The sequence below is a fragment of the Mus musculus genome, chromosome 18 (assembly GCF_000001635.26).
Source record: "Mus musculus strain C57BL/6J chromosome 18, GRCm38.p6 C57BL/6J".
Classification (NCBI taxonomy): domain Eukaryota; kingdom Metazoa; phylum Chordata; class Mammalia; order Rodentia; family Muridae; genus Mus; species Mus musculus.
The window spans coordinates 12,594,270-12,618,194 of record NC_000084.6 but is presented as its reverse complement, the minus strand read 5'-3'; the positions used below and the strand labels follow the sequence as shown (position 1 = coordinate 12,618,194).

Genomic DNA, 23,925 nt, shown 5'->3' with positions numbered 1-23,925 from the left:
TCCTGGAGTGGGTTGCGGTGACACAGCTGTTCTTGAGTTGCTCCTAATCATGTTAAGTGGCCCCTCACCCATACTTCTGTAAGCAACCCCAAGAAAATAAATTGGTTTACTAAGATTGGCTTGAGGTGTACTTTGCTGTATCAGGAGTTTTCTATCTGAATAGGCATGTGTATTGTACCCTTTCCCCCAGGAAAAGTTTTGTCACACAACACTTGGAAGTACAAGGACCACCATTCCGTCCCTAGAACCCACATAACAAAGTGGTGTGTGGTAGGGAGCACTTGTAACTTCAGCACTGGGGAAGAGAAGACAGGCTAAAGGAGCAGCCGACCTTGACTATTGGTGAGCACAGGCCAGTGAGAGACTGTCTCAAAAAAATAACTTGGACATCACCTGAGAAACAATACCCAAGGCTGTCTGGCCTCTGGCCTCCACTCTCAGGCACACACATATATCATCTGCACACTTGTAAACATGTATACACACATACATATACATGCAAAAGCACATACATATGTGTACACACAAAGGGGGAAAGTGGACACACTGTGGGTAGGACCATCTGCATTTGCTAACAGATGGATGGCCACAGTATTTCAGTTGTAAAAATAGAACTTTCAAATATACTTCTATTCACTGAGACCTTAGTCAGCCAAGTTAACTGCACAATCACTATGCCCTCTATGTTGTTTGCAGTGAATTCCTGAGTCAAACCTGGGGAAAATGTCACAGTGACCTATTTGTGCTTAGTGTACGACATCAATCATATCCACAGAGGCGTGACTCTACAGTAGTGCGCTCTCTCGTGCGCTCTCTCTCTCTCTCTGTTTTTCGAGACAGGGCTTCTCCGTATAGCCCTGGCTGTCCTGGAACTCACTCTGTAGACCAGGCTAGCCTTGAACTCAGAAATCTGACTGCCTCTGCCTCCCTAGTGTTGGGATTAAAGTTGTGCGCCACCACGCCCGGCTCAATAGTGGTTCTCTACCTGTGGGTTACAACCCTCTGGGGGACTAACAACCCTTTCACAGGGTTTGCCTACGACCACCGGAAAACACAGGTACTTACTTTACGAGTCATAACAGTAACAAAATTACATTTAGGAAGTAGTAACAAAAATAATTTTATGGTTGGAAATCACCACAACATGAGGAAGTGTTTTAAAGGGCCACAGCATAGGACGGTTGAGAACCACTGCTCTAATACCGCATGGGTAAGGAGACCCTTCCCAGCGCACCTCAGCTACTTCCTGGGCAAGACCTGCACCTAGCTCCTCTGCACTGACATGGAACTTGCTCTACAGATTGAAAAGGAACTAAATGATATGCTCTGACTTTGTATAAGTCAGGAAAGCCATTGCCACCATCAGGACAGTTTCCATAAGCTGCTCTGTACTCCCTCTGTCCCATCGCTCCCAAGCCCTAACCTGTCCCCAGATGCCACACATTTGCTTTGTCACTGTAAGTTAGACTTTCATGTCAATGGGCTTGTACTGGCTAGTTATGTGTCAACTTGACACAGCTGGAGTTATCACAGAGAAAGGAGCTTCAGTTGAGGAAATGCCTCCATGAGATCCAACTGTAAGGCATTTTCTCAATTAGTGATCAAGGGGGAAAGGCCCCTTGTGGGTGGGACCATCTCTGGGCTGGTAGTCTTGGTTCTATATGAGAGCAGGCTGAGCAAGCCAGTAAGGAACATCCCTCCATGGCCTCTGCATCAGCTCCTCCTTCCTGACCTGCTTGAGTTCCAGTCCTGACTTCCTTGGTGATGAACAGCAGCATGGAAGTGTAAGCCAAATAAACCCTTTCCTCCCCAACTTGCTTCTTGGTCATGATGTTTGTGCATAGAAACCCTGACTAAGACAGGGCTCTTACAGGATGAGCTTTTTACAGTCTTCCTATGGCTTTCTTTCAGCATGAGCATCCAAACTGGAACAAGTCTTGGTAGCCCACCTCTTATTGCTCTTATGAACCACCTCTTATGAACACATTATAGTATATTCATGTATCTGTGGGTTCTGCCCAGTTTTTCTTTGTACAGATAAATCTGCTGTGGATGTTTAAGCACTGTATCTATAGACATTTACTTCCTTTCCTTATGGTTATCAAGGTGAATAGATTATATGACCAGTACATGCTTAACTTCCAAACAGCCTGTCAATCATCTTCTCAAGTGTACCACTTTCCATCTCCAACAGCAGCACAGACATTTCTAGCTCCAAACCATGCTGGATAAGTGGGACATCCAAATGCCCCAATGCCCAGCATGCCCAGGGTCCAGTTATCCCAACAGGTGTGCAGTGTTGCTACCTTGTGGGGTCTCTCTCTCTATTTCTCTCTGTATTTCTTTCGGGTAGTAATGTTGAGTACACTTTCACATATTTAACTGACATGAAAAGCTTAATCGAACTGTCCAATTCTTTGATGTTTTGGGGGTTTAATTAAGGTGTGTGTGTATGTGTGTATGTATATATATATATATATATATATATATATATATATACATATATATATATATACATATATATATATATATACACACATATATATATATATGTATCTGAAGAGGCTGGAAGAGGGCACTGGATCTCCTGGCACTGGAGTTACAGTTGGTTTTAAGAAATCAGATGTAGGTGATAGGAACTGAACTTGGGTCCACTGAAAGAACAGCAAGTTCTTTTACTCACTAAGATAGTTCTCAGGCCCCTAGCTAACGCTTCTACTGGATCTTCATAGCTCCGAGAGCTATTGCATATTCTGCTTACAGTTCTAGTTTCAAACCAACAATATACAACTACTTCTCCCAGTCTGTTCCCGCCTTCCCCCCATTTCAAAGAGAATAATTTTGATGAAATACAAGTGGTCAGCTTCTTTTCTGAATAATTCTGGTGCCACAACCATGCAGGTCCAACTTAACCTCAATTTAAAACATTTTCTTGTAGAAGTTACATGATTTTAGGCTTTCCTTTTAGACCTAGGATACATTTGAGCACACAGATATCAAGTTATTCTGTCCCAATGTACTGTGTGCCATTATTCCTGCGGAGCTGTGAACAAGCATTGACTTAGATGCCAAGTCAACAACAGGACCAAGTAAAGATATTACCAAAGTCCAATTTGGTGAGCCAATGAGTTTTGTCAGCCAATGACTTTTGTTAAAACAAAAGTCGTGTTGGGCACAGGTGGCTCACACCTTTGATCCCAGCACTTGGGAGGCAGAGACAGGCAGATTTCTGAGTTCGAGCCCACCCTGGTCTAGAGTGAGTTCCAGGACAGTCAGGGCTATACAGAGAAACTCTGTCTCGGAAACAAAAAAAAAAAAAAAAGTCATATGTCCTTACTGTCACTGAGAACCAGTTACTTGGGACCAGCTGTCTGACAGCTGACAACCTGGCTGCCATCTCCTCTCCCTCCTCAGATCTCCCTTTGGTGCTCCAGCTGTGCCCTGCAAAGTGCTGGTCAGAGTTCTGAGCACAGGGGCCTTCACACAGCCAGACTTTGACTAAGAGCTTGTGTTTCACTTAAATGTAACTGTTCCAAAAGACATAGGATTCATTTACTTATACACAATTTTTTAAATTTAGTGCTTATGTGCAGCCAAGCACCATTAATGTAACAGAGAAAAAAAGCCAATATATAAACTATGTCAGTACATTTCGGTGTATGTCCCAGCATATGTAGACGGCACGGTGGGACTAACAAGAAAAGAATGAACAGGCTGGGGTGGGGTTGCCAAACTGTAACCCTAGCACCTGGAGACTGAAGGAGGCCAGTTTGGGCTACACACCAAGACTCTATCACTAGCATTAGAGCAGAGATGGGAAGATGCCTCAGTTGGCAAACTGATTGCCTGGCAAGCACAAGAACCTGAGTTGAGCTTCCAGAATACATGTGTACTGGCTGGTTTTGTGTGTCAACTTGACACAGGCTGAAGTTATCACAGAGAAATGAGCCTCCATCGAGGAAATGCTTCCATGATATTCAGCTGTAAAGCATTTCTCAATTAGTGATCAAGTGGGGGGGGGGGTGTGCCCATTGTGGGTGGTGCCATTCCTGGGCTGGTAGTCCTGGGTTCTATAAGAGAGCAAGCTGAGCAAGCCGGGGGAAGCAAGCCAGTAAATAACATCTCCCCATGGTCTCTGCATCAGCTCCTGCTTCCTGACCAGCTTTAGTTCCAGTCCTGACTTCCTTTGGTGATGAACAGCAGTGTGGAAGTGTAAGCTGAATAAATCCTTTTGTCCCTAACTTGCTTCTTGGTCATGATCTTTGTGCAGGAATAGAAACCCTAAGACAACGTGTTTAAGAAAAAAGAAAAAAAAAAAAAAAGGTCAGGCATTGTAATCCCAGCACTGGGGAGGCAGAGGATAACCTAATTAGTGATTCCAGGCCAGTAAGAGGCCTTATATCAAAACACAGGGTGGAAATGACACTGCAGCCTCAACATGAAAACACACCCATACTATCTCTTGCCATGGAGTCGTGTGGAGGTCAGGGAGCAAGTGGAGAGTTGGTTCTGTTCTTCCAACATGGCGTTCCCAGAGATTAAACTATGGTCTCAAACTATGTAGCCAAGGATAACCTTGAAGTCCTGATCCTCCTGCCTCTACCTCCCTAGTGCTGGGATCACAGGTGTGAGCTACCAGGAGCCTGGTTTGTGTAGTGCTGGGGACCAAACCCAGGGCTTCGTGTGCACTAGACACACACTAAGCACTTTACCAACTGAGCTGCTTGCCAAACCCAACATGGTTCTTTAAGGTGCTGAATTCCTTCCAAATAGCATAAATCAGAAAGCCATTTAGAAATGTCATTAATAAAGTGTGTAATTTGAAATGATCACGTAATAGTTAAGCCGCTAGAAGGAAGCCCACAAACCACCGTGTTAGTTACTCACTTGAGAAAGGGATAGGTTTTTAATAACGTGTAAACTTGCCAGAAGTTTGGAGTAAGAATATTAGCTCTTTCTGAATGAATTCTAGACTGACTGAAGGCCAGGTGCAAGAGTAGGGGAATATAAGAACCCTGGAAGCCTATAAAATAATTATCTTACCCGAGTTTGGGTGTCCTATGAGGCCCTGAGAAAGGAATTGTGTATTTTGTACTCTAGAAGATAATGACCGCATGGCCACGTGCTTCCTTGCAGCCATGCAAGCTCCTGTTCAGAGGGTGAGGCTGAGTCTACCAGGGAAGCCTCAGGAGCGGGGAATGTGGGAGAGAGGGCATGCTAAGGCATGTGGCAGTACTGGCTCTTAGTTATCACTGGCTGCTGTTGTAACTACAGAAGTTAGTGACAGCACAGTCACCCTCTCATGGTCTCATCACCCAGAACCCATCACAGGTTGTGTACTGAGCTCAGTTAAGTCCCCACCAGACTTTAGGAGACAACCTAAGCTCAACAGTTTGCTGACATTCATTCCTTGGCATGTGGCCTCTTCTTTCATCTTCAAAACCAATGAGCGTCACACCTACCCCACCAATCCTGTCTCTGAGGCTCTTTTTGCACAGGAAAAAGCCTACATTTAAGGGCCTATACAAAACGGCTGGACCCGCGTGCATAACCCAGGATGTGTTCCCCAACTTAAGATCCTTAGTTCAATCTGTAAATTCTCCTTCCCTCAAACGAAATGAATGAGCCACCATTGTGAGACCAAGAGCACAAGAGTGGGGAAGCAACATGTGGGGAAGCCAAATTCTCGAACGGGCTGAGTCCTTGGTGGTGTTGCTGGGAAGCTGAAGCAAGTCAAAAAGCTACTTGTCAAGATGTGTATGTAAGACTGGCAGGGTGGCCAAGGAGGGAAAGACACTGCTGCCAACCTTGATGACCCGAGTTGGATGCCTGGAATCCATATGGCAGAAGGACAGACAGACCTCTACACTTGCACTGTGACACTCCATACTCCCCCTTACCCTTATCACACAAAATAAAAACTTCAACCATCAAAGTTTAAAAAAAAGTGCTGATTGAAGTCAGGCATTTTAAAAAGATGTCTGAATGAAGACAATCAAACTTAGATTTCTTTAGTGCTACATGCAGCTAGCCTGGATGTCTGACACTTGCAGCAAAGCACATCTTTAGCTGATACTGATCGTTCAAACTTACATTTGAAACCTGAAGGGTCAGCCATTACATGGCTATGGGAGAGCACAGGGCTACAGTGGAAAGTGAGGGCAACTCTACAGAGTTGGGTGAAGAGGGGGAGGCAGGGGCTCTGAGGGATGGGGTGTGGCACTACAGGGGCCACTGGGATGGAGAGGCCATTGTCCTGGGGCCTTGGTATAAGGAAGATGCTTTATTGGAAGAGAAACCACACTAATCTTAAGCAAAAGAGAGACACATGGCTGCACGTCACTGTTAACCACACACTCCTGTGGAATAGGAAAACTGCTAGACCCGAGATTTTCACCAGGCCGTTGGAAGAGTTATTCAAATTCTGCTGGGTCCAGAGACCACAGGACTCAGTCATCCATCTAGGCAGACATGGACTCGTCACCAAAATAGAAAAGGCAAACAAACTCCAGGCCTCCACCTGGTACCAAGTAAAAGCATGGTTCCCAGAGAGTTGCCATGAAACACCAGCCTTAAGGCCAGAATGTCTGCAAATGGGGGTGGGAGGAGCTAAAGCTTGACTGGAGCTGAACTAGTGGGGTGTGAGACAGCTCCCCAAATGAAAAAGATGAGGGAGGTACGGGAAGGCAGGGAGCACAAACCAAATCCTCTTTCTCTGCTCTCTGTTAACTCAGAAATCACTCATGTTGAAGGTCACATAACTGAGCAATACACAATTAGCCTCCCACTTAGACAACCCTCTGACGTGTACTGTGACCACTGTTTCCTAGGTTACTTCTCAGAAACTTGAATTCAATTCTGCTTAACCTTTATTGAAGTCATCAGATGGATGACTAAAATCTCTTCCTATTGTCTGTCCCGTCTGTGGCCTCCGAGTGCTGATGTAATCTGGCAAGCATCCTGGCCTCGTACTTGATAGGATAACCCTGAGTCAAGCTCACTTGAGAACTGCTCAGTTACAGCTGGCATGGTCAAACTGCATCAAGTTCTGGCCTTATGAGAGGCCTTCAAACACCTGAATTGTCAAGAAAGCATAGCAGGGGAAGGAGGAAACATACTTAGTCCAGTGGTACCTAGGCCACTGAACCCTATGCCATATACTTATATTAACTCCTAACTCACATCCCACATTTCTCAAGAGATCAAGGCCCTGGGAGAGAAAGCTCTTTATAGTTCATTACCAAGACACCCACTATATACTCTTAAAAAGCACTCCTAACTCACACCCCACTGTATACACTTAAAATACCACTCCTAACCCACACTAGGGTAAAGTCACTACCCACCAACACTAGGATGAAGGCCTCATTGTACCAGATTGAGACTTAGCTTGTCCATGTTCATAATGACAGTGTCCTGGTTAGTTTGTAAAAACTTTTGAGCAAGATACAAGCTATTCAAGGTCAAGGCAGGAGTAATGTAAGTTCAAAGCCTATCTGGGCTATCTGGGAAATTCGAGAACAACCTGGGCAACTCACTGAGATCCTGTCTCAAATTAAAAGGTGAAGAAAGGGGCCTGGAGATATAACTCTGGCAGCATCCTTGTTAGCAAGCAAGAAGTTCTGCGTTCACTCTCTAGTAATGCACAGCAAGACAAGTAACAACAAAAGCTTTTAAATGGTGCAGCATTTCACAGTGCAATAGCATCTAAATGAAACATGAGTCCATAGAAACATTAAAATTGATTGCCATACAAACTGTCCTCTGTCTACTGCTATAATCCCTAGTGTGGGAAGCCACATGCGCCGTTGCAGGGTGGCGCTGGCTTCCGCTGGCCAACACGCATACATAGGCAGTAAAGTTTTTTTTGCCAAGATGAGGTTTTGAGAACCAACCAAAATTAACCAATCAGATGAGAGAGAAGTTAACCAATCAGATGTAGGCATACAAATGAGGTGGTAAGCATAACCCAAGCACAACCAATCCGGGTGTGAGACACGCCTCTCCTAGGCCTATATAAGCAGCACCAGTTCTGGGCTTGGGGTCTCTTCGCCTCTGCAATCAAGCTCTCCCAATAAACGTGTGCAAAAGGATCCTGTTGCAGTGTCGTTCTTGCTGGCAAGTCGGACGCGCTCAAGACCCTAGGTGATCTGAAATTCTTTTTTCCAAGAAAGTAACAAGTCTTTCTCTCCTTTCATTTGATTAAAATAAATGACAAAGACATTCATTGTAACATGTCTTAAAAAAATTTGTCTCTTACCCGGCGTGGTGGCGCACGCCTTTAATCCCAGCACTCAGGAGGCAGAGGCAGACGGATTTCTGAGTTTGAGGCCAGCCTAGTCTACAAAGTGAGTTCCAGGACAGGCAGGGCTACACAGAGAAACCCCAGTCTCGAAAAACCAAAAAAAAAAAAAAAAAAAAAAAAAAGTCTCTTAATAAAGAATCTTGACAGACATGATCTATCTGAGGAGGCAAACAAACAAACAAGAAACCAAGAAGTCCCTACAGTCTGCCTCGGGATGAATGACTTACGAGAGCTAGAACTAATGTAGGAGCCTGGCGAGGGTGGTCTTTGGGAAAGATGGATGGCCTGATATGGGGCTATTAGTGAAGATGCTCATGTCAGGACAGAGCTGAGGTACAGCAAGAGGCAGTGCTGAAAAGACTGGCTGCACGAATCACAGATGCCACATGGGAGCACAGCCTGAGTGGCACCGTAGGGGACAATAACTTTGCATAGAAATTGGAGCATCTGGGACAAGCACAAGCACACATTCAGCCAAGGATGTCTAATTGGGAGACACATGGCAACACAAAGAGGGAGATGGGTAGGCACCAGTCTAAGATTCAGCAGGTGAGAAAATCTATGTGGTGAGCAGGGATGGTCAAGCCTGGGCACTCCACACTGGACTTAGTCACCACCTCATTCTTACAAGGGTGATTTAACAGCAATAGAGCAACACCCTCCAACTTACCAGATGCTTCTGGCTGCACGAGTATTCTCCAAAGGTCAAAAGTGTAGGTCCAGGCAATATATAGGTCTAGCTACCTTTAGAATGTGGTGTATATGGGAGTTCCTTAAGTCATTGGGGGCATGCTCCTGCAGTAGACTGTGTGACTCCATTTCTATCTTTCTGTTCTGACTTGAGGTCTGAGCATGTCTCTGATACATGCCCCTCACCACAGCCATTTGCATCCCTAGTCAGAGCCTCAAACACAACCTTGGACTTGAACCTCAAGGACTGTGTACCAAGAGAAACCTCTTTGTTCTTCCTAAATAGCTTGTGTCGGCTATTTCATTACGGCGATAAAGGTTAAACAGTATGCCTGCTATACTTTATCCTTTTCAGAAGCCTTGGATAAGTACAGTTAGGGCTAGGTGTACCCTCTGGTAGAATATCGCACTGGATAGGCCCCACAGACCCCCCCCCCATATCAATGACTTAGACACAAAGTATTAACAGTGACATCCTGAGCGCAACATGGGCAGCTAAGCCTTGCTAAATGTGTGACTCAGAACCCTGAAAGCTGGCGATACACTGGAGTGATTAAGCTTCCTTTGAAAGTGTATCTGACAAGAAGCAAGGGTCTTAGGCGGTGTTTTAGTGCTAGGAATTTGGAGAGCTGCATGGTGCTTTTCTGCTCTTGTCAGAAGTCACTTCAAACAAGAAGGGATTTGAGCTGGAGGATCAGAGCTGAAGCTGTAAGCTCAGTGAAATGCTAGCTGCTTCTCTCTAACAAAGTGTCAGGACTAAACTCCTCCAGGAAACTCATGGTCCCGTGTGTAAGGTGGAACCGAGGGGAAGCAGGCTGAATAAAGTTATTTTGGTAATTAATTACTGTTTCCAAATGAAGTTTTTGGAGTAATTATCTGTTATAAGCATGCTGATTTAGCCAGCTGTCTATGCTGAGCTAACTTTAATTCTGACTTAAAACATACCATCCACTGGTGATGCTTAAGTCCCAAAGATACCACACACTGTGGTCACAGGACACAGAGAAATCTAGCTGGTACCGAACTAGAAGTTTCTTTCCAGCTGGCTAGCTTTTATAGTACTGGAAGGTGCCATGGAGGTCACTGGCCAGGGGTCGGGAGGGACACTTCAACATCGACGGTCTTAGATGCGAACCCTGCAAGTCATAACAATAACTGACATGATGTCTTACTTAGGGTTATTATTGCTATGATAAAACAACATGACCTAAGAAACTGGGGAGAAAAGGGTTGGTTCAGCATACACTTCCACATCACAGCTCATCACTAAAGGCAGTCAGGACAGGAACTCAATCAGGGCAGGGACCTGGAAGCAGAAGCTGATGCTGAGGCCATGGAGGAGTGCTGCTAACTAGCTTGCTCCACAGAGCTTGCTCGGTCTGCTTTCATTTTCTTTTTAATTAATTTAACTTATTTACTTTACATTTTGATCAATTGCAGCTTCTCCTCTCTCCTCTCCAGAGACTCCAGCTTGTGTCGAGTTGACATAAAACTATCCAGCACATATACCCATGAGTGTAACAGAGGCATGAATGTTCCCGCATAACTAACTGGTTTCAGGTTAGATTTAGGGGCTGTGCTACAGGAGAGAACTTGTGACAATTATTGGATACCTGGCCAAAACCCCACAGCTGAGGAACTCACAGGCCAGAGGGGAGAAACGCATGGTATCAAATTGCATCCTCAATATTTGAGTACAACACTCAGCACACTCCAGAATTTCTGTAGTGGAAATCAGTTAATCCAGAGACTCACAAGGTCAAAGTGCAGAGAACAACTGTGGTCATCTGTATCTCGCCTCTGCCCAGGCTCAGATGGGAGGAGAGACAGTGAGAACCAGACAACAGGGAAGACGGCTCTGAAGCAGTGTCTACTGGACGTGATGAAGCTGCTGCCCCACAAACCCCTAACTGTGGTTTCCTGCACAAGAGAGGGAGGCTCTTAAAGCCCACTCCAGGTGAGATGCTCTTGACAGCTGAAGGCTGCTGGGAGAGGGGTGTGGCCTAGGTAGGTGGCTCACACTCCACCGGATGACCCTATACCTAGGAGTATGAAAGCGGCACAAATTGGACATGTTAAGTTACAAAACTAAGGATTTGAAGTTAGAAGTGGGATCTGGAAGGAGTAGTCTGTGGGGAAAGGAGAGAATGAATATGATCAGAATACATTGTATATATGAGTGAAAGTCTTAAACAATACAATATCTGTAGAATTTTCCTCTCTAGGAGCTGGGAAACACTTTAAAGCAGATGTGCCGACACCCCAGAGGGGAGATGCAGATTTCTTTCTCACAACCTTTCCTAAGCACTTTTGATAACTGTAAATTAAAATCACCACACATTCTAACCTTCTTCTTCCTTGCCACTATGATATCATCAAAGCTAAGTGGTAAATGAGGAATGGTCGGTCACTCTCTGGTCCTTGGACAGTCCTCGTAGGTCATGTTACTCTTTCTCTTCACCATTAGGTTCAACTGGGGTTTGGATCTTGAGTTTCTCCCCAAAGCCGACAAGTTCAAAGCCTGGTCCTCACACTGGAAAAGGTCCTTAGGTTGTTGTGATATACCCTGGAAGGGAATTTCAGAAACCTAGCTTTGTCTGTTTCTCCCTGGCTCACCAGGTGTGTGTATGTGTGTGTGTGTTACTTCATGTTTTTACCATGAAGATACCACACTATCTTGCCACAGGCCTAAAATAATAGAGCCTATCTATCATGGATGTATACCTCTAAAACTGAGTCAACATAAACATGTTTTCTTTCTAAATTTGGTTATCTCAGGTATTTGTTATAGTGATAGAAAGCTAACGTGAGTTTTGAAGTCTTGTCTTTGTGACCACCAACCAATAATAAACAAAGTGTGAGGCTTTCTCTAAATGGTATAGCCTGCTTTTTAAATGTTCACTTTTATTATTTTGAATTACATGTGTGTGGGAAGGTATGTGCATAAGTGCAGGTGTCTGCATAGGCCAGAGGTGTTGGATGTCCCCCAAACTGGAGTTATAGGTGGCTGGCAGTCACCCCATGTAAGTGATGGGAGTTAAACTCGGGTCCTCTGGAAGAGCAGGATATGCTCTTAACATCTGAGTCATCTCTCCAGCCTCTGGTTCTGTGGGGGGTTTTGTTTTGTTGTTTTGTTTGTTTATTTTTCCACTGATGCTAATGCCAGGTTGAGCTTGGGTATACATACTAAACCTGACTGAGCAGTTGGGTCTGAGGAGATGGGTCAGTTGTAAAGTGAGGGGTAAGCATGAAGACCTGAATTTGACCCCAGAATTTATGTTAAAAATTAAAAGATGGGCACAGTGGCACACACTTGGAATCCCTGCTCTGGGGAAGAGGAGACAGGCAGGCCCCTGGGGTTTACTAGCCAAACCAGTAAGCTCCAGGCAAGCCAAAGACTCTACCACATGCACACATACATGTTCATGCATACATGTATACACATCTATACATCACACAAACCCAAAATAAAATGTAGGCTGTTGAGGTTTGGCCTTTTGCTATGTATTGTAATGCTAAATACTGGCCTCCAACGCTTGGTTGCCCCCAGAAATGAGACATAGACCCAAGTGATGCTATGTAACCCTGCCCGCCAACTTAACCCTGATCAGTGAATAAATATGCCTACAGCCTATAGCTGGACAGAAGAGAGAGAGGTTTGGGTTCCTGAGCTTAGTATCTGAAGAGAGACCACCAGGAAAAGCAAGAAAAAGAAGATGGAGAGAGAAGACGCCATGGGTTAGGTAAGTCATGAAAATATGGCCATGAGGGCTAGCTAGCTAGAACATGACAAGTTATAATTCAGGGCTATTGATGGGTGTCTTAGTTAGGTTTTACTGCTGTGAAGAAACATCATGACCAAGGCAACTCATAGACAACATTTAATTGGGACTGGCTTACAGGTTCAGAGGTTCAATCCAGTATCATCAATGTGGGAGCATGGCAACATCCAGGCAGGCATCATGCAGGAGGAACTGAGAGTTCTACATCTTCATCTGAAGGCTGCTAGTGGGAGACTGACTTCCAGGCAGCTAGGACTAGGTAGGATCTTAAAGCCCGAACTTGTGGGTTAAAATGTTGTCCCACATCTGCCCGCCACAGGGCTAGGGCCGCTAGTGGAGGTGGGACTTGAGAAGTTTGCTACGCACACCCCACCCCACTGCCAGGTGGCTAGGGAAGGCAGGTTCTCACTCTTGGGCACTGCAGATGCTGCTGGATACTGCAGAAGGGCTGAGAACCAGAGTAGGGGCAGTGTGGCTGTCTCTAGCCTGGGGCCGAAGGGAAAAGGGTGGGAGGAGAGAACTCCAGCTGGTTCCCGCAGGGAGGAGAGTCTTAGGCTTGCTCTGGCAGGCAGCTTGGCTCAGTTGAAGACTGTGGCTAAGAATGCAGAAAGGCCTCCCATGGGAGTTTACAGGAAGACCTGCTCCATTGCTCCAGCACAGTGGATCCAGATGAGAAGAGGCAGATCATGGTTTTAAGGTGTTTATTGTAGAAAGGCAGAGAGGGAGAGAGTAGAGAAGTAGAGGTCGGCCATAGTCATGTGGAGAGAGGGGGGAAGGGAATACAGAGAGGGGGGGAGCAAGAGGGCAAGAGAGAGAGGGAAGAGTAAGAAAGAGTAAGAGAGTAAGAGCAAGAGAGTAAGAGTAAGAGAGTAAGAGAGGGAGGAGGGGGCAAGCAGCCCCTTTTATAGTGGGCTAGCCTATCTGGCTGTTTCCAGGTGACTGTGGGGAGGAGCATACCTGGTTCTTGCCAGGTAACCATGGGGGTGGAGTCCAGACAGAATATCAGGGGCTTGGGGTGTTGCCCTACGAGACTGATGGTCATGAAGCTGAGGCCTCGTGTCAGGAGCCTAGTGTCTGGGAGTGTGGCTAACTTCCTTCTGTCTCTTGCAGGGTTATCTGCTGGGTCTCCAGGGTTTTAAACTAGCTCAACCAGAAAACAGGCTGCCTTTCATGACCCCACACACCCCCACAGTGATACACCCACTCCAACAAGTCCATACCTCCAAATAGTGCCACTCCCTGGGCCAAGTATATTCAAACCATGACAATGGGGAAATAGATTCTAATAGCTTTGAGGGTAGGTATCTGCCCAGCTCTAGTGCATTAAGAACTTATAAATATAAAAGTTGTGTGTCTTTTATCTGGGAACTGAATGATCAAAGGCAAGGTAGAAATCTCAACTGAGATTAATTATTTAATACAACAGTAGGCTTTTGATAGAAAAGATAGCTTGTAGTACCCTGAGATTCCAAGAGGAGGGAGTCTGCCATAAGGGCCTATGTTGGATTCCATGGAAAGGCTAGGCACACAGGAGGCAGGCTTAGGATGGCACACAGGAGGCAGGCTTAGGATGGGCTAGTTTGAATAATCCAAGCAGACTCTAGAATGGCAGAACTACTCATGGTTGTCTGGTCCTCACCCTGGGGTGAGCAGTGCAGTGGAACAGTGGTCCTGGGTGGGAAAGTCTAATGTTAGAGTTGGCTAGGAGTGTGGCTCATACCCATAAAAGGTGCTTACAGGTGATCTCTGTTTATCTCAGGACATTAGCTGGCTCCATGTGTAACAAAATCCCATGTTAGTGTCAGAAACCCCTGGCTGATCCAATTATATAAGGAATGGCCATGTGACTTTGGGAGCTTACTCTGAGTCTCAATTTCCTCCCTTGGCTTTCAAACTGACCTTCTAGTGAGAATGAGATGCACAGGCAGTGTAGGCAACTACTAGTGCTCTATCTACCACACATGTCTTTATTGTAAGTGGCAGGACCATGGTACAAATACAAGGGAAGGATCACTCCCTGGCATTGCATGATGAAGGACATGTGTGCTGTGTCAGCGTCTGGCTCTCCTGACTGGAAAGTGGTCTCCTCTGTAGCCAGAAGTTTCTTTTTCTTTTCTATCATTGTAAATACCCACAGCAGCACTGGGCATAGATGTGACAATTATTCTTATGAGTCCATAGATTGTGCTGAATGCATTTATCCTGGAGACCCAAGAGAGTAAGTTGTTTTCATACATTTCACCAAATAGATGAGTAACTCTGCTTTCTGTGAAAGTCTTCCCCCATCTACTGACAAATGGATCAATTTCCCATTAGCCTTTAGGAGTGGTGCTAGGAAGAGTTAGGTTTGGAAATCTTAGCATTTAAGTTCCTCTCCCATGTGCAATTTCTTCCTTTCCTTCCTTCAATGAATATTTATTATGCCCAAGACACTGTGAGGAAGCAATTTACATAGAAAAATGTAATGGAAGGGGACAGGACAAGCAATGCTTTACTATGGGAGTCAATGTTTGCTCTTATGTGACTTCTCCATTCCTGTAAGTGCTTAAATGAAAATAATGAGTCAAATACAGAGATAGCCAGCTGGAGTCCAAAACCAGAGAGTGGCTGTTGCAGACTGCAATTAATCTCCTCTGCCATAAATCTACCTCCTCTTCACCTGAGGGCTTTATCCAGCATAATTATTCTGCACTATCATCAGACCAAAGGGATAGAAGCTCTTAGACTAGTACAATAATTAACAGCACAACAACAGCACTTCAAATACCCATCACTAACTGACCCTGCTCCTCTGATGCAAAGTCAGCGCCAAGGGAGGTACAGACCCAGCAAACCTCTTTATAGTTCAGGACTGCGCGCTGTGTTCCACAGAGACAGAGCTGAGGCACTGAAGAGCCTGGCAGGTACTGGGCAATTCTGTACTTCACTGTGTAAAAGCAAGCACAGGATAACCTAAGAAACAACATCACAAAATTGCCTCCCCAGCATTCTTTCTGCAGAGTTGAAGGGAGGACTGACAAGAAGGTCAGTGTGCTGAAGATCTGGCAGAGGTGGATGAGACCCTATACGACAGAGAGAGAGAGAGAGAGGAAGAGAGAGAGAGAGAGAGAGAGGGAGAGAGAGAGAGAGAGAGAGAGAGAACCAAAAAGAAGATTCCAAGGATCTAGATAAGTCCAGGAAGCTCCAGCCTCCTGGTTCTGAGTATTACCTCTACCTCTGTCTTAGTTAGGGTTTTACTGCTGTGAACAGACACCATAACCAAGGCAAGTCTTATCCAAAACAACATTTAATTGGGGATGGCTTACAGGTTCAGAGGCTCAGTCCATTATCATCAAGGTGGGAGCATGGCAGTAACCAGGCAGGCATGGCGCAGGAGGAGCTGAGAATTCTACATCTTCATCCAAAGGCTGCTAGTGGAAGACTGATTTCCAGGCAACTAGGGTGAGGATCTTAGGCCCACATCTACAGTGGCACAATACTCCAACCAGGTCACACCTATTCCAACAAGGCCACACCTCCAAATGGTGCCACTCCCTGGTCCAAGAATATACAAACCATCACAACCTCCAAGGACGAACATCTAAGCTTCTCTATTGGTAATGATGCAAAGAACCCAGAAGAGATGGATGGATGGGTGAATGAAGAGCAGCCTTAGGAAAAGCAAGGAACTGAGGTAAAGGAAAATACATGGAGGCTATTGCATTGCTGAAGGAAAGCCCAGGGCAGCAAGGAGGGCAGCCACCCAACCTGAAGAGGGACAAAGACAGGAGGAGAGGAAAATAAACCAAGTAAAGAGGAAGAGGATGAAGATATTGATGGTCAGTAAATAAGTCCTATCAGAGTTTTCCCAAGTCCACAGCACAGTCACATACCCTGTGTATAGCTTCTTTGTGTGCATGCATGTACAGGTGTGCATGTGCAGAGGTCAACATCAGGTGCCTGTGTGCATGCACGTGCAGGTGTGCATGTGCAGAGGTCAACATCAGGTGCCTGTGCTCTCACTCTCACCTTAGTTTTTGAGGTAGGTGTTACATGAACTTTGAACTTGACAATTTAGCTAGCCTGGTTGTCCTCCAAGCCTACAGAAGGATCATCTTAGCCTCATCCTCCGAGCACCGGGATTATAGGTATGTGCCACATGCCTGTCCTTTGTCATGGGTGTTAGCAGATTGGACTCAGGTCCTCATGCGTGTGTGACAGGCATTTTACTGATGGAGTCATCTCCCCAGCCCCTGTACTTCCATCTTTTAAAGAAAAAAAACATGAAATGGAAGGTATGTAAATTTTTCTTTAAAGTACGCAGTGTCTGGGCTAGAGATGTGGTTTAGTGGTTACAAACACTTACTGTTCTTAGAGGGGATCCGAATTTGAGTCTCAGCATCTATGGATTGCTTACAACCATCTGTAACTCTAGCTCCATTGCCTCTAATACCTTCTTCTAGCCTCCATGATCTCTCTCTCTTACACGAGTGCATGCTCACGCCCCCCCCCCCCCCCCCCGCCAATCTTTAAGGATGTTCCTCCTTTCATATAGTTAAGATACTAAAGTCCTTATTTTTAAAAGCCCCAAACTCTGCCTTGTAAGATAGCTGTAAGTGAATGAAAATTTAAAGCTGGTTCTTGGTGCCTACTGCACAGTAATGAGACACAGGGCAGGTGGCTTTCCACTGCAGGTGGCTTTGCTCCAGCTTCTTAAGAAATCACTGTTTTGGTAACTGAATACCACCTCAATTGAAAAACAAATGTAAAAGGTTGTAGCTGTTGGCATTCCTAATTCCTCTGAGTAAATACATTAAAAACAAAACAAACAAGCTGAACTTCTCCATCTTGAGGCAGGGCTTATGGTACCCACAGCCAGTGTGTTTCTGACTGGTTTAAGGTACCAGGCTCTACCTACACCTCCAGGGTCTATAGGTCTACTGTAGCTTCCCTTGGTGTATAGACATTCTTGCCAGTACACCTTCCTATTGGAGGATGTAAAACCTAGACAACCTCCTTGATGACTTCCTTGGGTCGCAGTTCTGAGTCCTGTGCTCTTTAGATCCTAGGGCTAGAAGTGAACCTGGAATGTATGCGTTGTTGGTTTTCAATTCTATAGAAAACCATTCATGGGCAGTCCAGGTCAGATATCAACTTCACCTTTGCTGAAACGAAGCCCAGACCTTCCTCTTCCCCAATTGATTCTCTGGGGAATGAAACCTAGAGACCCACTTTAGAGAATTCATGAACTCAAAAATACAGTAATGGCACCAGCAACAGAGCAGACGACTAAGCAACAGCGTGAAGCTGCGGCAGACTGGAGAAAGCTCCCAGCGGCATAGGCCGTCAGTGGCGGTCACCATGGCCTTGGACCCTTGTTTGACCCTCAGTTTTTGAAGCATCCGTTGTTGTCTGGGCCCTCACAACAAACTTACCCTCTGTAGCAAATCACCAGAGGCAAATTGGATTCTAGCAGAGAAGGCCAAATTACACAGCTTTGCAAGGCCACATCTTGGGGGTGGGGGACGAATACAGGAAGTAGTAGGGCGTGGCCTCCCGCTGCTGGCTAAGTACTTCCTCTTGCTGCAGGAAGGGCAGCAGGGGAACCTGCAAGTGGTCTTGCTCAGTGTTCTCTCTCCTCCCCCTTTCAGTTAGTTGTACATGCGGCTGCCACTGCGCCAGCCCTCAGGGATGCCAGAGACAGTGCCCAGGAGTTCTCTGCTTCCTTCCCAGAAGCTTCCGGTAAAAGCCCAGCCTTTTAATGTGCACTTCAGCCTAGGAACTCGCAAATGCTTACAAAGAATGCCAGTAACCGACAGCAAATTTACTGAGGACCAGGGCGGGCAGGGAACCAATCTTCCCTACACCACTGGTTCCCACCCCTTCTTCTAGTGACCCCGCCATAAAATTATTTTTTGTTGCTACTTTCTAACAGCACTTTTGCTATTATTATGAGTCATAACATAAATATATGTATTTTCTGATGGTCTTTTGGGGATCGTGACCCAATGGTTGAGAATCTCTGCTGGACGCAGGCAAGAGTCAGCCTGAGAGGGTCAGAGGTAGAGAAGGGAGGAGTCGCGTGGTGCATGGTGCATGGGCATGGAGCCTGATGAAAGCCTGTCTCTCTCACTCAGTCACCTTCTGTGGAGGCAACTGCCAAGGTCAAAAGCAGCTGATAAGATTTAGAGGCCTGTGGAGGCTTTGTCTGAGACAATCGAGTGTTCTTCCACCTCCCACATTTCAAAGTAACCATGAAGGTCACATCGTTTGGGCCCACGCGCTCACTTCGTGTGTGTTTTCAATATGAGCGCATTAAATCCATGGGGGACTTAATTGTGTAGGCAAAAAAATCTTTCTGACATCCTTTCCAGGAGGACTCTGCTAGTGTGAATAGCAGCATGTGTAACCATCAGGTAGAAGCACATGCCATCCCACAAGGGAAGCTGCTTTAGCTAAGCAAGACTCTTCATGGTGGCTGTCAGTGTGATCCGAGTCGGGGTGAGCCACACTGTGCTGTAGCTCCTGAGTGACAAGAACAGTGGCCGAAAGACACTGCACTATGCAGAAAATCAAATGCTTTATGGGAAAAAATACTTTATGTTTTTCAAAAGTTATTGAATTTAAATTTTCTGTACTTGCATATATTCATTTATTACATTTCATTATAATATACCCAGACATGTATATCAAGTAGCTTGGAAAAGGACATTTTAAAAGCTACTGGGGCTGGAGAGATGGTTCAGCACGTGGGAGTAGGTTATACTCTTGGAGAGGACCTGAGCTCAGTTCTCAGAAGCCACATCTGACAACTCACAACTGCCTGGAACTCCAGCTCCAGAGACTTTGAGCTCTTTGGGCACCCACGCTCCTGTACATATTCCACCTCCAAACACTCTCATACACACACACTTATACACACACACATTCATACTCACACACACTCATACATACACTCATACACATATTCTTACACACGTACACCTACACACATCTATTCATAACAAAAAGTTAAATCTTTAAAAAAGAAAGCTACATGAATTTACTGTAAAGTTCCATGTACTTCAAAGACTTTTTTTTTTAATTAAAATTAAAGTGGCCAGCTCTTAGGACTGTCCAGTTGTTCTCACTGGGGAACTAGAAAAAGACCCTTCCCTGAACATGGCTGAGGTCAGGGGGTTTGTATCCCAACTGGAATGTCTTAGTAATTAGGAGTTCCTGGTTCTCTCAAGATCAGACCTCTGGGTTGGGTGTAGACATCTGCACTGAAGACAACTATTCAGAGGCCTTGCCTATACTGTGTAATCTGAGGGACAATCTACACAGGCTGCAAACTACACAAAGAACAGCTCCATTGCTGGCTCCTATAAAATGAAAAAGGAAAAAATGTTTTAATTCTCAAGTCTTTTTCTCCATCCACCTAAGTGTTAATTAAAATTCCAAGTTATCCAGGAAGCACTACCTTTGTTTCTGGCCAGCTTGTACTATCCATAATGCACACTGGCACCCTCTCCCACCTCCTCCCCAGAAACCCAGCTCTCCTAATTTACTGGGTACAGCAACATCCTACATTCCCTGCCCGCTTCTCTGCACCCTTTCTCTCCTCTAGTATCAGAACATCTTGCTCATTTTCAAAGTCACCTCCTCCCAGAATCCTCCAGGTTCACTCCCATTCCATCACCTATTTAGGCTATCCTCCCTCTACCTACCTACCTTCCTTCCTTCCTTCCTTCCTTCCTTTCTTTCTTTCTTTCTTTCTTTCTTTCTTTCTTTCTTTCTTTCTTTTTTCTTTCTTTCTTCCTTTCTCTCTCTCTCTTTCTCTCTCTCTCTTTCTTTCTTTCTCTCTCTCTTTCTTTCTTCCTTCCTTCCTTCCTTCCTTCCTTTCTTCTTTCTTTTTTAAAAACTTTGTTCTAGAAGCCAAAATTTTTCCCAATAAACAAAACACAGTTCAGCTTTCTCAGAACAAAAACCAATTCTACGTTGATCCTAAGTCCCCGAAGTTCCTTCTTCTCACCATAACCAAACTTCTCAAGGAGTAATGAGCAAAGACTCTTGACCCTTCTCACCCTCCAGTCACTTGCCTCAGTGTATGGTCACCTGGCCTCTGGCTCCAGCAACACATTGGAATTGCTCTCACCAAAGGCACCAACCAAATGCCTCTCTATAGCTTACTACCTTGTGGGGATGTCCGGGATGGCTATATTCTCCACAGATCCGTCCAGGCTCCTTTTCCCCCAGGCTACTTCCTGCTGTCAGGATTTCTGCCCAGGCTCCTAGCATTGTTTGCAACTCCCCTGGGCCATACTCTGTCTTCTCTCTGCACTTGCTCATTCCCTCCCATCTGCCTGTGATGTGCATTTTCCATGGTCTTTACTCTTGTGTCTCACACAACTTAGCTTGGGTATTTCCTCAGTCTTTTGAGATGGTAAGAGTTATTCTTGCTTTCAACAAAAGCAAAAAATGGTTTCCGACATTGGGAAGCACAAGGGATTCCCTCACCTTTCCTGTGTCACACTGATAGATATCCCCTGGCTGTAGCAGCACAGGAAGTTGGTGCTGCTTGGCATTCTAAGGCCGCGTTAGATCTTTGTGCTGGTTTTGTCAGTGAAGCAGTAGCTTCTATTTAGGATGGTTTTGCTAAGAATCATCACTCCTCACTGGGGCCATAAGGTGGACAAAAAGCCTGATTTCTCTATCCTTGGTTTGTATGTTTCTCTCTGATTCCTGGCTGCCTGCTGGGTCAGTCACTTCTGTTGCTGTAAGAACCAACAATTAGAAGAAAGCTTTATTCTGCTTCTAGTTAAAAACCATATCATGGTGGTGGGGAAGATGTGTTGGGAGGAGCAGAGGCTGCACACGGTCACAGTGTGTTCACAATTAGGAAGCCCAGAGGATATAGGAAGTAAGATTGATCTATAAAGCCTCAAGGCCCAACTCCTGTGACCAACTTTCTCCACCTCCTAAAGTTTCCACAACCTTCCCCAAAAGCACCACCATTTGAAAACTGAGAGTTTTAAACTCACAATTATGCCTGTTCGTCTCTGCAGATCCACACTAGTCATGGAGCCTCTGACCAGGCTGTCTTATTCTGCTTTGGGGCTAAAGGCACAGTGACAAGCTGCTGTCCTAAGCTCGTGATCACTTCAGGTTCCAGAAACAGCATAGTCTTCTAAGACAGAGCCCACAGACCCCTACCTACACCCAGATGAAATCAGTTACCCATGAGGGCGAGACCATGTCTGGGAGCAGAGGTCACCTGCTGAGAGAATCTTGTCCCAAAAGTAATATGGACTCATATGAACCACCCCGGAGAACCAGAGCTGGGACAATGGTCAAGGAGACTATAGCTAAACAAAAACTGTTTAATTATTTGTACCTTTGCCTGTTGTACTGGCTAGTTTTGTGTCAACTTGACACAGGCTGGAGTTATCACAGAGAAAGGAGCTTCAGTTGGGAAAATGCCACCACAAGGTCTAACTGTAAGGTATTTTCTCAATTAGTGATCAAGGTGGGAGGTCCCCTTGTGGGTGGTGCCATCTCTGGGCTGGTAGTCTTGGTTCTATAAGAGAGCAAGCTGAGCAAGCCAGGGGAAGCAAGCCAGTAAGTAACATCCCTCCATGGCTTCTGCATCAGCTCCTGCTTCCTGACCTGCTTGAGTTCCAGTCCTGCATCCTTTGCTGATGACCAGCAATGTGGAAGTGTAAGCTGAATAAACCCTTTCCTCTCCAATCTGCTTTGTGGTCATGATGCTTGTGCAGGAATAGAAACCCTGACTAAGACACCTGTCCTCTTTCTTCCTCAATTTACCAGTGCCCTGTGGATGGACTGAGGGTGAGCGGAAGCACTAGATCCTTTTGTCTTTTCCAATTCGGTCTCATTGAATAAATCTGCTTTTCCCCACTACTTCTCTCTTTAAATTGTGTTTGAGAATCTGTGGCAGCTGGAATCTGTGTTTTGGTCCTAAAATACTCTGAAACTATTGAATTTGGACGCTAGTAACAAGATAGTTTTCTAGGGAATAGTATCTGGAATGAATGACAAATGAAGTTCTGTTTAATGAGACTATTTGTTCCTCTAACACTGTATCTTTCTATATTTTCCCAGCATGAGAGTCATACTTATTAAAATATGAATTTCTGGATCTCTCCCATACATAGGGCTCCAGGTTGCCCAGGGCAAGCTCGCTCATGACATGTGTTCTAGGACCTGGTCACCACCTGATAGGTCTATGACTTATGGCTAACCTTACCTGACAAAATGACAATTACCCATTGAAAGAACAACACTATACCAGCTCAACTGGAGAAGCCGGGGCAGCTGAGAAATACCACAGTGAAGGAAAAACTAAAGGCGTGGTTACAGCCTCTTCCTGGGCTAGTTCTTGGCTGATGCCTTTTGTTTCTTCCAAGAATGGACTTCTTCAGTGCAGGTTTATCACTCTGTACCAAGCACACGATGCACACGGGGTGAGCACGTATGGGTCCTGTTCATATTCTAAGTGTCAGGGTCTCTGGTTATATGGCTCATTATTCAGTTACAGATAGCCAATTGCCAGGGAACATCGGCAGGTCACTGGAAATTATGTTTCTATGGTTGGTCCCCTCCTTGCCTCATTACCAGCTGGGTCCCTAATGATTCTTGGTGAAAGCAGGAGTTTATGTAGGTAGTCTTTCTCTTACATAAACTGGCCTTGGGCACCAGGGATGGGATATACATTGGAGGTTAAGTCAGAAGACACGTAGTCACATTGGTAGGATAAAATGGAAGCAGGGGGAAAGGGAGCTGTAGTGTCTGTCCCTGAAAGATCCACACATAGTGAACTACCATTTCAGCATCCTTGCTCATTGAGAAGTTATCTCCAGCTTAAATGGACATCACATATACACATAGCATAAACTGATATGTAACATAACAAGCAAAGCAACGAAGCATGAACAACTTTATAGTCTAGTTGTTGCCCGTGGGTTGTGGCTAGTGGTGCATGCTTTAGTCCTAGAGCCCAGGGTGCAGAGCCAGGTGGTGGATCTCTATGAGTTCGAGGCCAACCTGGGCTAGATAGTGAGATCCTGTCTTAAAAAAGAATGGCCATGGTGTGCTTTTCTTAATTAAATAAACGTAGAAACAGAGGCACATCTACAGTTGTGTATTTACTGCCACACTGATGCTTTC

The 23,925-nt window shown here is 45.4% G+C and overlaps 1 protein-coding gene across 3 annotated transcripts in view; it reads right to left on the bottom strand.

The window, feature by feature from the left end:
* The window catches only part of Ttc39c (tetratricopeptide repeat domain 39C), a 156,302-nt gene that overhangs the window by 121,210 nt on the left and 11,167 nt on the right, over window positions 1–23,925 (bottom strand). For 2 of the 3 annotated variants that reach the window (XM_030250613.1, XM_030250616.1), the window contains exon 1: window positions 18,192–18,294. The exons of the other annotated variant lie outside the window; for it this stretch is intronic. The gene's annotated coding sequence lies outside the window, so the exon portion shown is untranslated. Of the gene's footprint in view, window positions 1–18,191; window positions 18,295–23,925 lie in introns of those variants that run through there. 3 annotated transcript variants of the gene reach the window in all.